Raw genomic sequence first — 13,206 nt, 5'->3', positions numbered from 1 at the left:
TTCATCTAAACAGCAACATCACAGTGTGTTTCAAAAATTTAGTTTAAGCAACACACTGTGACTTCTGACAGAAATTATTTCCCCTCTCAGAATCACCACACTATTCCTCTCAAAATCGTTTGCCATCCTCAACATTCTTCAGATGGTTAGCAGCAAACTCACCATTAAATCTGTATGTGAAATTTAGGTACACCTCTTATTCCAAACCATTTGAGAAAATGATGCGTAGATGGGAATTCTCCTGAAAGAGAGGAAGGCAGTACCAAGGACAGAAGCAAGGGGCAAGGTGGCTTTGCCATTCCAATCCAAAGGTATTGGTGTGTCTGTGACTCGGGAAGAAGGGAGGAGTGGTGTGACCTACAATGTGTACGTCCGCAGTGCTGGATTTAGGCCACTGAGCTGAGGGGTTGCAAAATTGAGAAGATAAGATCCATAATTGAGAAGATCCATTTGGAGGCACCAAATTTTTGGCCTGATGCAGTGCTTTTTTCTTGGGTACGCAGAAAAGCACTGGTTAAAAGTTTGCCACTTACTATAACAATCTCATGGTGAGTATGGCACCTTTTTGTATGGAAGAATGCACTGTGCATTACAAAAGATTACCAAAGTCCACCACTGGTGTCTGTATACAGTAGGATCTCCTGGGAGGAGTGGGGCAGATGAGGATACATTAACTTGCACTGGCCGCCTCCTGCTCTGGATTCAGTATGGGCTTAGGTAAAGGTAAAGGGACCCCTGACCATTAGGTCCAGTCATGGCCGACTCTGGGGTTGCGGCGCTCATCTCGCTTTACTGGCCGAGGGAGCCAGCATACAGCTTCCGGGTCATGTGGCCAGCATGACTAAGCCGCTTCTGGTGAACCAGAGCAGCACACGGAAATGCCGTTTACCTTCCCACCGGAGTGGTACCTATTTATCTACTTGCACTTTGACGTGCTTTCGAACTGCTAGGTTGGCAGGAGCAGGGACCGAGCAACGGGAGCTCACCCCGTCACAGGGATTCAAACCACCGACCTTCTGATCGGCAAGTTCTAGGCTCTGTGGTTTAACCCACAGCGCCACCCGCGTCCCTAATATGGGCTTAGTTACTTAGAAAAAAGTCTTTTTGTTTGCTTGTTGGATTTACGTTTGTTCCAAGTCAACGGTAAACAACATGTTTTCCTGGGTGAAGTAGTCAGACAAATGTCCTAGGTCCCATACTTTCTAGATACAAGAGAATTGGAAGTATGGATGAGCAATTGGTTCACTTCAAAAGGTAGCAGTCTTAATCCCAGACTTTTTAGTCTCCATGTATGTGTTTTTTGGTTCATAATCCAGAAGAGCACATTAACCATTTACTGCCTCCAGTTCTGCCATATTAGAATATATCTGCCCCAATGGAACTTTCAGATAGCTCTTCTGTTTAGCTTCTCTGGCACCAGAGAACAATTAATATATTGCCTTACACAAAATAAAATGGTTAATGCTTCTCATTTGCTGGTGGGTTGCTGTTTTGTTTTTATATAATGCCTTTATTTTGGTGCCAGCAACAGATGAGGATGTTAGGATTTGCGAGACAGCTCGCACATTTTTGAATCGGAATTTAGAATGCTTAGTAATTTTGTAATTAGCATTCATTTCAAGTCGTTTGAATATGGAGATTGTCATATCCAATCAATCCAATGGTCCATCTAGCTGAGGATCCAGATATTTCACATGAAGTGTAAGAAACCTCATGGTGGGCAATTAAGCAGCAACCTGCCCAGGGGATAGCTGTATTCTTAGCTTCCATCTGGTTTCTGGGATTTTTATCCATGAACTGAATCAATAGCGGTTTTAATGTGATGCTTAAGATAAGTGTGGACCTTCACATTCTCCATAGAAAATGTTTGCTTGCCATTTGTTTTGCTTGTAGGGCAGGTGGCTGCAGTAGCTAGCCTAGAGGTTTATTATATTTAGCCAACAATTCCCTGAGGGCTTCCATTCCGACCCAAGGTAATAATAAAAAGAAATCATTGTCTAAGGGCTCAAAGCATTTCATATTTATTGTCTCAGTAATACTGTAAAGCAGTGGTAGGCAGAAAACAAACTGTGATTCATAGGTAGACTGGTCAATTTTTAGTGGACCGTCAAGCCTATGATTCTGTGATTTATTTTAAGGTCTCAGCCTCATCTAGTGTGAAGGAGTTCCATTGTTTAGGTGTGTATTAATGCACATTCCTGTTTTTGTTTGTTCCTCTTTACTTTCACCCTCCCCGCATTCCAGAAGAAATGTTGGGACCCTCTCTTCTCGTTCACTATGTATATTTTGCTGACTTGCTCTTGACTTCAGAGCTCACCTCAGCTATGAACTGACGGGATGGGCTTTGGCAAGCCACAATCCGCTCCCTGATTTGAAATGTGGGTGAAATATACTCGGAGTCGAGAGTGGATTTCATGCTCTTTATTCAGCTCATAGTGGTGAGGAGTTCCTGCTTTATATACATTATTTGCACAATGGGCTGCACATGATTGGCTAATTCCGGGATTCTCCTGTAGGCCAATCAGGTTGTGGATTCACTTCCACCTGGAGTTGGATTGGGTGGCTCCTGCAGACCAATCATACTGCTGCATTGTTCTAGGATCAATCAGACTGCTGCATTTTGGATCCTATTGTTCTAGGACCAATCAGACTGCTGCATTTTGGATCCTATTGTTCTAGGACCAATCAGACTGCTGCATTTTAGATCCTATTCAACTCAGTACATAACAGTGGGGATAATAATATTGGTCTCAATTGTACAGAGCCGGTCGCTTGAGGAAACCAGCCCACGGAGTACAACTGAAGTCATATTATGAATTGTGAAAATCAAATAACTGAGCATATAACATTTACATAGAGATGGAGATGGCAGAGAATTTGAATTAGTGCTATACCAAAAAAAATGATACTGCATTCCCTCCGCCCCAAACATTCTCTATTAATTTATGAGAAAAGAAATAGCATGGAAAAATTATAAAATAATTTCTCATGGGTTGGGATGCTGTGAATACCAACTCCCCTCCCTCTCTCAAAACAATATGTAGCAGCACTTTTATCTCTCATACACACACCATATCAAAGTCAGAACCAAGAGTCAGTATTGCCAAGCATCTCCTAAGGTCCACATGCCAAGTGCACCCCCACTGCCTCCCCTCCTTGTTGCCACTGATATTCACCTATCCTCTGTAAATATGCAAGGAGATCAGCCAGCAGCCTGTACTGATATTTCCTTCTTTCTTCTGCCCCAATCTGCACTAGTGAAGAGGTACTACTGACAGTGGAAAAGAGGAGAACTAAGGCTAGCCCGGGAAATAGGTGGCACTGTGGTCGAAACCACTGAGCCCCTTGGGCTTGCAGATCAGAAGGTTGGCGGTTTGAATCCCTGTGATGGGGTGAGCTCCCATTGCTCGGTCCCAGCTCCTGCCAATCTAGCAGTTCAAAAGCATGCCAAAAAGTGCAAGTAGATACATAGGTACCACTCCGGCACGAAGGTAAACGTCGTTTCCGTGTGCTGCTCTGGTTTCGGTGTTCTGTTGTGCCAGAAGTGGCTTAGTCATGCTGGCCTCATGACCCAGAAAAACTGTCTGTGGACCAAGGCCGGCTCCCTTGGCCTGTAAAGCGACTGAGCACCACAACCCCAGAGTCGTCTGTGACTGGACTTAACTGTCAGGGGTCCTTTACCTTTACCTTTTTTTAAGGCTAGCCCAACAGTGGCTACTCATATTGGTTAAGCAATTTGCAGAATCCTCTGATGATGAGATCAATTTGGGCACATTCTTCACATCTTTATGTGGACATGCCCTATTGGTAGTGATGGGGTATATTCACCATTCATAGAATCATAGAATAATAGAGTTGGAATAGACCACAAGGGCCATCGAGTCCAACCCCCTGCCAAGCAGGAAACACCATCAGAGCACTCCTGACATATGGTTGTCAAGCCTCTGCTTAAAGACCTCCAAAAAAGGAGACTCCACCACACTCCTTGGCAGCAAATTCCACTGTGGAACAGCTCTTACTGTCAGGAAGTTCTTCCTAATGTTTAGGTGGAATCTTCTTTCTTGTAGTTTGGATCCATTGCTCCGTGTCCGCTTCTTTGGAGCAGCAGAAAACAACCTTTCTCCCTCCTCTATATGACATCCTTTTATATATTTGAACATGGCTATCATATCACCCCTTAACCTCCTCTTCTCCAGGCTAAACATGCCCAGCTCCCTTAGCCGTTCCTCATAAGGCATCGTTTCCAGGCCTTTGACCATTTTGGTTGCCCTCCTCTGGACACATTCCAGTTTGTCAGTGTCCTTCTTGAACTGTGGTGCCCAGAACTGGACACAGTACTCCAGGTGAGGTCTGACCAGAGCAGAATACAGTGGCACTATTACTTCCCTTGATCTAGATGCTATACTCCTATTGATGCAGCCCAGAATTGCATTGGCTTTTTTAACTGCCGCGTCACACTGTTGGCTCATGTCAAGTTTGTGGTCAACCAAGACTCCTAGATCCTTTTCACATGTACTGCTCTCAAGCCAGGTGTCCCCCATCTTGTATTTGTGCCTCTCATTTTTTTTTGCCCAAGTGCAATACTTTACATTTCTCCCTGTTAAAGTTCATTTTGTTTGTCTTGGCCCAGTTCTCTAATCTGTCAAGGTCGTTTTGAAGTGTGATCCTGTCCTCTGGGGTGTTAGCCACCCCTCCCAGTTTGGTGTCATCTGCAAATTTGATCAGGATGCCCTTGAGTCCATCATCCAAGTCGTTGATAAAGATGTTGAATAAGACCAGGCCCAAGACAGAACCCTGTGGCACCCCACTAGTCACTCTTCTCCAGGATGAAGAGGAACCATTGATGAGCACCCTTTGGGTTCGGTCAGTCAGCCAGTTACAAATCCACTGAGTGGTAGCATAGTCAAGACCGCATTTTACCAGCTTCTTTACAAGAATATCATGGGGCACCTTGTCAAATGCCTTGCTGAAATCAAGGTAGGCTACATCCACTGCGTTCCCTTCATCTACCAGGCTTGAAATTCTGTCAAAAAACAAGATCAGGTTAGTCTGACATGACTTCTTTTTCAGAAATCCATGCTGACTATTGGTGATCACAGCATTCCTTTCTAGGTGCTCACAGACTGTTTGCTTAATGATCTGCTCCAGAATCTTCCCTGGTATTGATGTCAGACTGACTGGGCGATAATTATTTGGGTCCTCTCTTTTCCCCTTTTTGAAAATAGGGACATTTGCCCTCCTCCAGTTGAATACATCTAAACTAGCCAAATATTCTTGTACTATCTCCTTAGTTATTCTGGGCTGTGTTTCCTCTGCTGAATCATTTGCTCCAAATTCTTCAGGTCGGGCATTGTTTTCTTTATCAGAGAAGATGAGGCAAAGAAGGCACTGAGGAGTTCAGCCCTTTCTATGTCCCCTGTTTGCATTTCACCATCTTCTCCTCTGACTGACCCCACTGTTTCTTTGTTCTTCCTTTTGCTACAGACATACCCATAAAAGCCTTTTTTGTTGCTTTTAACCTCTCTAGCAAGCCTGAGTTCATTCTATGCTTTAGCTTTTCTGACTTTGTGTCTACATGTGCTGGCTATTTGTTTGAATTCCTCTTTGGTGGTTTCCCCCCTTTTCCATTTTTTGTACACATCCTTTTTTAATCTTAACTCAGTTAAAAGTTCTTTAGATAGCCACCCTGGCTTCTTTAGGCACCTTCCATGTTTCCGTCTCATTGGTATTGCCTGAAGTTGTGCTTTTACTATCTCCCTCTTAACAAACTCCCAGCCATCATGAACTCCCTTTCCTTTTAGTATGGGATCCTTTTAGTCCATGGGATCTCACCTAGCACTTCCCTAAGTTTTATGAAGTCTGCTTTCTTAAAGTCAAGAAATTGAGTCCTAGTATGCTTGGCTGCTCCTTTCCGCTGTATAGTAAACTTCAGAAGAGCATGATCACTCGCATCTAATGATCCTTCCACTTCTACCCCACTAACCAGGTCATCAACATTGGTTAGGACCAGATCTAAAATGGCTGTTCCTCTTGTTGCTTCTCCCACTTTCTGGACAATGAAGTTGTCTGCAAGGCCAGTGAGGAATCAGTTTGACCTTATGCTCTTAGCTGAGTTTGACATCCAACAAATATCCGGGTAATTGAAGTCCCCCATTACTACTATCTCCCTTGCTTTTGCATGCTTGGCCATCTGTTCCAGGAAGGCATCATCTATGTCCTCCGTTTGGCTTGGGGATCTATAGTAAACTCGCACAATAAGGTCTCTGTTATTCTTCTCTCCCTTAATTTTGACCCAAATGCTCTCACTTTGGCTTTGAGGTTCTAAATCTTGGATCTCTTCACAGGTATACACATCCCTGACATAGAACGCCATTCCTCCTCCTTTCTTGTCTGGTCTGTTTCTCTGAAATAGATTGTATCCCTCCATTATTACATTCCAATCGTGGGACTTATCCCACCAGGTTTCAGTGATGCCTATTATGTCATATTTAGTTTGCTGTACCAAGAGCTCAAGCTCATCTTGTTTATTTCCCATGCTTTGCGCATTAGTGTACAGACATTGAAGTCCATTAATCATTCCCCCCGTGTCTCTTATTCAACTCACATTAACTTAATACACCATATGAAGAAGTTCTAACAGAAATACAGCCTCACACAAGTATGTATTGTAGAATTATTTCTATATCGCTGTTGTCCAGTTTATAAGATTCAGAAAGAAAAGAAGTTCCAAACCAGAACTTATTGACAATGAAAAGTTAACTAATATTTATTATTTATTGCACACAATTGTTTGACTGTCATTTATTGCAATCTGTTTGGTAGGACAAAGTTGCTTTCTTCTTCTGGAAAGCTGGGAGTTCTGGTTTGTTTCCCACACAGTGGAATTTAGTTAAATACTTTATCAGAAACTAAACGTTCCATAATGGAATGAATGTGTTGCAGAGAGAGAGAGAGATTCAATATCTCATAATTTTGGAATAACATTAGTTTGCTCCTAAGCAATGCATAAATGTTAATAAAGAATAAGTCGTTATGACTGGATTCATTTTTGGAGTTGAGGAGAATGAGAACCCATTATGTGAACCAGCTGAAGCATTCTCTGAAGCAGCGGTTGAGTTGAATTCCTGTCACCTTTCTCATGACAGCAATAACAAATAAAGAAACCGAGGATGGATTCCTAGAGATAATTAAGCAGTGTTGATCTTAGGACATTGTCTTTTCAATGAAACACTGATTGCATTGTTCATAACAAAACTACCTCTGCATGACAGAACTAATTAGTGACCATCTGAACTTACTTAGCCAAACGAGAGGAGGGGGAAAGCAATTAAAAATACCGTCATCACTGGATCTATCATTGAACAGCTGGTTGTATTGATAAGCAATACTGCATGTTAAAGCTACTTTAGAAGACAATAGAACTTAATCTGCTTGCTAAGTAGTAATTAGAAAGCAATGAGAGACTATGAAATTACTGTTATTATGATGCAAACAACTTTCAAAAGTGGTGGGGTTTTTTGTTTTTGTTTTAAATCACATTCTTCCTGAACTGGGTTATTTAAACATGGATGGTAGTGTGGGTGGAGAAGGAGAGTTTTAAATATTGACAATAGGACAAAACTTAACTCCAGCATCTGTAAAGATGGTGAGAAAACAGCTCCTAAAAAGCTAATTTGTGATGCAATGATTTTGCTGTCTGGTTTGCTGAGCTCAAAGCAAGTTCATAATCCATTGCGGTAGAGCATTTTATTTCTTATCAATGTTATCCCAGTCTGTGTGTACTGGATTTGAAATTGCTTTTGCATATGTTTTAACTCTTGATACTTCTGTTCTGAAATTGCTTCAGGATGTTTCATGAGAAGCAAGTCACAAACTATACGATTCTAGGAGATGAAATAAATATAAAATAATTAAAATTCAAATCATTCTGTGCAGGTGGTTGCCTCCACCTCTCACTGATGCTAAGCTGGTCCCACATGTGAACTGGAGTTCACCAGCCATTATATATTAAAGTACGGATTTGTGTAACTTTGAGATCCATGGGTAGATTCAAACATCACAGTCCTCCTAAGTATGATTAGCTAATATCTTTGGCCATATGGAGATGCAAAGCCATTGGGTGTACATGTCAGAGGCATGCAGGCTACCAACGGTTTATTATGACTTCTTGGCATCCGTCTGTCTAGAGAGACAATGAAGTGCACGTCTGGTGGAAAAGTCAAATCACTGCTTTAGCAGCACTGAAGTTACCTCCCTAGGGCACAAGAGTCATGGCAATGAAGAATTGTATTCAATTCCAGTCCTACTCAGTTTATTACTTTCAATGGGTCTGCCTGGGTAGGACCAGCTTTGGTCACAACCTAGTGAATGAAGTTACTGTTATGAAATCACTTTATTAAATACAAACAGAGATTCCTTCTTGCACTCAATGCCTGATCATGCCATTTACTTCTGAGGCTCATAATTTTGAATCATGCACCCTCCTCAGTTTAGACCCCTTAGAGTTGTCATGCATTGACTGGATAGACTATTATTTGTACATTTCACTTCAGAGTAGGTGCTATAATAGCAAAATAAAAAGAAAGAAAGATAACCCATGTTATTAAGTAATTTTTGTACAATTAGCTCCTCCCACCCCTGCCCCAGACAGAGTCACATTTATTTTGGTGAATGAATTCCCCCCAGAATGATACACACAGGGTCCTGTGGACATAAACCCACTACTGAATTAAGCCCACCCCTCCGCCACTGACAACCATCCAATTCCTATAAACTAACCAGATCATAGGATTTCATATCACATTGCTGAAATTTCCCAGCATTTTAGAGCTTGAGTAAACTGAATGCTAAACTGCCAAACTAAAACATTTTTGTTAATTCAATAAAAATATTCTAAATGATTCGTTTCTTTTGTCTGACTGTACTGAAAGCTTCAAGGTTTTTCAAACATTATCCTGAAAATTTACTTTTTGTTTAAGTCAGTTACTCCTTTTGCTTAATGTTAGCCAAGGAGAAGTGTATCCTTCAAGTTTTTACAACAGAGTTCCACTTATTTGAATGGTTAAGCTGTAAATTGAACTGATCGTTCAAACTGCAGAAAAATCAAACATTTCAGCACTTCCAGCATAATACATGCATGAAGCAAGGTTAAAAGGATTGAGGAAGACAAAAAGAATGTTCATTGCACACATTTCTTTTTTTACAAAAAAATATGCAAATTTGCAATCCATCTTCATAAAAAATAAGCCTTGCATCGGGATTCAGGATGCACCTTTTCTCAGTGGAACAATTGTGCTTGAAAAAGACACATCGATACTGAGCAATTAGGTTTGCAACCGAGACAAAATTTAATTCCTGTTTTAGCTGAACAAAAGAAATAGGAAAGTACTTCTTTCTAAGTAGCTGGGAATCAAATATCCTTAATGCAATATCTTGTAGTGGAGTTTCTTCATTAAATTATCCAGAAAATTAAAGTAAAGCAATGCTTGCTAGAGTCCAATCAAAAAAGATTGACCAATTTCTCCCCACCAAAAACACACACGCACGCATGGCCCTTTCAGCCTTCCCCTTTGATTGTACTAGACATCTTCTACATGCTATGACTGCCTTTTAAGCTTGCTACCTTCAAATAAATCTATCCACAATGACATTCCAGTGGGAAACTCCTTTACATCTGCCATTGAACCCATATGTGTTGAAGAGAATTCCATGTTGTGTTCTGGATCAAGGGTACACTCTGGGCTTTGGGAAATTAATTTGGGTGGTTTTTTGTTTTTTGTTTTTTCCTAGAATTGTGAGAGCTACCAGGTGGAGCCAGGTGCAAAAGCTAAGTGCTTAGAATTAAAAATAAGAAATACTGGACCCTGGAATTTGTTGTGGGTACCAAAAATGAACTGAGTTCACTGTCCTTCCATTAATTTGTTTTCAGCAGAGTACTGGTCAAAATATTTGGCTCCATTATTCTCTTGGACCCTGTGTGAGCACCCTAGCTACACAATATTTTCTTTTAGCTGTGCATCACACACACAAAAGGCTCCCGAGATGGACAGGATATCTCTCTAGAACTATAGCCATCATCATTATAACAAGGTCACCAACACAGCATCTGCAGGTGACACCAGTGCCTTCAATGGAAGCCACAAAAGGTGTCAGTAAATTAAGGTTACCAGATTTTTTTTTCAATGAATCTGGACACACTTTTCAACTTCAGTAGGAATGATAGGATTTTGTCAGGGAACTAATTTGTAAATTTAAGGACTGTCCCTGGGAAATGGGGATGTCTGGTAACCTTACAGTAAATACCCTTCAGAAATAAATATGGGTGAACTTAGTGGTGTTTGAGGAAGATGAATTTTCCCCATTTTGGTGGGACAGCTGATGGGGGCATGCTGGTATCCTTTGTGTGTCCTGTATTTTCTCTCTCTGCTTTTACACATGGCAGCCACTTTGCATTATGCCTTGTATTCACAGCATCCATTTTGTGATGCAACATATACCCAAAGCAGCCGTTTTGTGCCTGGTACCCATGCCATTTTCTCAAAACCCCAAATGTGCCACTCGGATGAAAAGGCTGGCAATACCTGAATTACAGTCATTTTTGATTACCCTCAAAAGTGAATGGAGAAGGGGGGAAAGCCGATGCCAACTCCTTGACCTTCCATCTTCTCTGCTTGCCTAAACCAGAACAATCCTCAAATCAAAACACTTTGCAGCTCTTTGCAAAACTCCACCTTGGGAACCTATTGATGCCCAATCTAGTGTCAACAAAGACACAAGGATGATAGCGAGTCTCTCCTACGTTTCTGACCAAAATAAAATGTAAAGACTCCTGGGACAAAAACAAAAACTGGACCTCTTTGCATTTTCACGTATTTCTTGCATTTCTTGTATCTGCTATTTTAAGACCAGTTGGCCTCAACGATTAAGTGAAGTGAAAGGATTCCCGTTTTACTCACTCAAAACCTACAGCCATTCTTTGAGGGAAAGCCGCTACAGCTATTGTTCTGAAATTTGGCAGGCTTTGTCCCATTGGAAGGTTAACCTTGCCTGCAAAACTCATCATATTTTGCCAAGAAAATAAAGAGAATATATAGACATTTCTTCTTTTGTATATGCAAAAAACTCCAGACGAAAAAAAACCAACACCGCTTATTTTAAAATCTGCCGAGACTAAAGACTTTGGATTTATTTGCCCTTAGTTTGGGCAGGTTTCTTTTTCTCTAGAGAAGCTACAGACTGTAAAAGATCTCACCAAGCTTGTGGTTAGCATTGTTAACACTGATTACTAGAGTTACCATTAAAGTTCATCAGAAGCTAATTCACAAGATGAATTTGTAAGTTGCTCCTTGACCAAAACATCAACACAATTTGCACTGGAATTATTCTTTTGCTTCTTGAATGGGTTTTTTGTGGGAAGTTTTAAACAGAAAAGCAATAGAGCTTATGTGTGTATATGAGAAATATGAATCACTACGTGTGTACATTTTAAATATTTTTTTGAAGCACTACATAAAATATTATTAAAATATATTAAACTTTTAATAAAGTACAATAATAACATACTTTGAAAAAGAGATAATACATTTGCATTATTAAAATTTGTTGATCCACAATAATGCTTCAGGCTTTTCAGCAATGTTTTGGCATTCATCATACTTAATATAGGATCAGCAGGGTTGTTAGAACTGTACTGTATGCAAGAGAAGTTGTTTATGGAAATTTCTGTGACAATATCAGGATGGCTGTTTGACCCTCTAAGTGCTTAATCAGTGCAAACTTTGTTAAAGTGAATGGGGCATACTCTGGCACGGCATTTTGGGGATAATATTTATTGTATTTGACCATTGCTTTTAAAAAAACAAAACAAAAAAAAATCCCAGATACTCTCCATACAGCCTGTGTACAAGGAATTCAAATAGAGGCAAAGAAATTTGTAAAAAGATCTGCTGTAGACTTCTTCCTTTTCCTTTTCTCATTATTACATCAGCTATGAACATGGTGCTTCACAGACTAACATAAGCAACTTCTTCTCAAGTGTCTGTTCAAGGATCTTATTATCTAAATTACCACAGAGGGATGGAAGGAAAGACAAGAAAAGGAAGCAGGAAAGCACCCTACCTTGGCAACAACCTTGTTGGCTTATTGTATCCAGGGCCAGATTTAGGTTTGATAAGGCCCTAAGCTACTGAAGGTAATGGGGCCCTTTATATGTCCAGCTGTCCTTTGTCAACCACAAATTGTTGCTGTTTTTTGTGTTGAATATATGCTATATGGTAATTTATGGACCTAATAGATATCTAAAGCTATTTGCACATGACAAAATATGTATTATATCAAAGTAATTGTTGAACTGAAATACAATTAAGAAGAAGTATATTAATAGCGAACTAATTATTAAGCTCTAAGTTAAAATGAGTAGGGCCCCAATACTTACATCATAGGAGCCTACACAAAACAAAAACTGTTGCTGTAGGTATTATTTTATTTGTTTTTTATGTTATATTTTGGATATGTACATCCAGATTTTTTCCTGTTTAATTTCCCCCCCCCCAAGAGAGTGGGGCCCTAAGCTATGCCTTGTTTAGCGTATACATAAATCTGGCACTGGTTGTATCCCAGTGCCATCATACAGTCTCCCCTTCCCAGGTTTGATTTGTTGATACCTGTTGGATTGTGACGGAATAGACCTAGTCATAGCACTTTATTACACACCAACTTTCTAGTGTCAAACTCGGGATGCACATTAGACATGAGATTTAGTATAGACCCCCAACTGGAGCTCTGGAAACAGTCCCCACTGATCTGAAGTGACTCCTGGGTGCCCCCTTTGACTCAGGGTCCATCTGACCCAGCTTTGTTTCCTCACTGGCATTCACAACTGAATTTTTAAAAAAGTTATATTTTCCGGCATCTCCTGCAACTAAGCTGGTGCCAAATGCATTGCTGTGCTTTCCTTTAGACCACATCTTAGGCCAAGAGAGGGGAATCTTCTCATCTGGGCAGCCCGGGACTTCTACACACAATACCCAGCCTCGCACCCTAGGGAGTTGACTTCGGTGCTACTAACCAGTGGCGTAGCATGGGGGGTGCAGGGGGGCTGGCCGCACCGGGCACAACATCTGGGGGTTAGGGTTAGGGGGCGCAAATCCACGGGTTAGGGGGGCGCAAATCCACGGGTTAGGGGGTGCAAATCCAGGGGTTAGGGGG

Source organism: Podarcis vaucheri, assembly GCF_965113315.1.
Source record: "Podarcis vaucheri genome assembly, chromosome: 9".
Lineage (NCBI taxonomy): Eukaryota > Metazoa > Chordata > Lepidosauria > Squamata > Lacertidae > Podarcis > Podarcis vaucheri.
The sequence above is the reverse complement of the archived record's forward strand: the minus strand, read 5'-3'. Positions refer to the sequence as shown.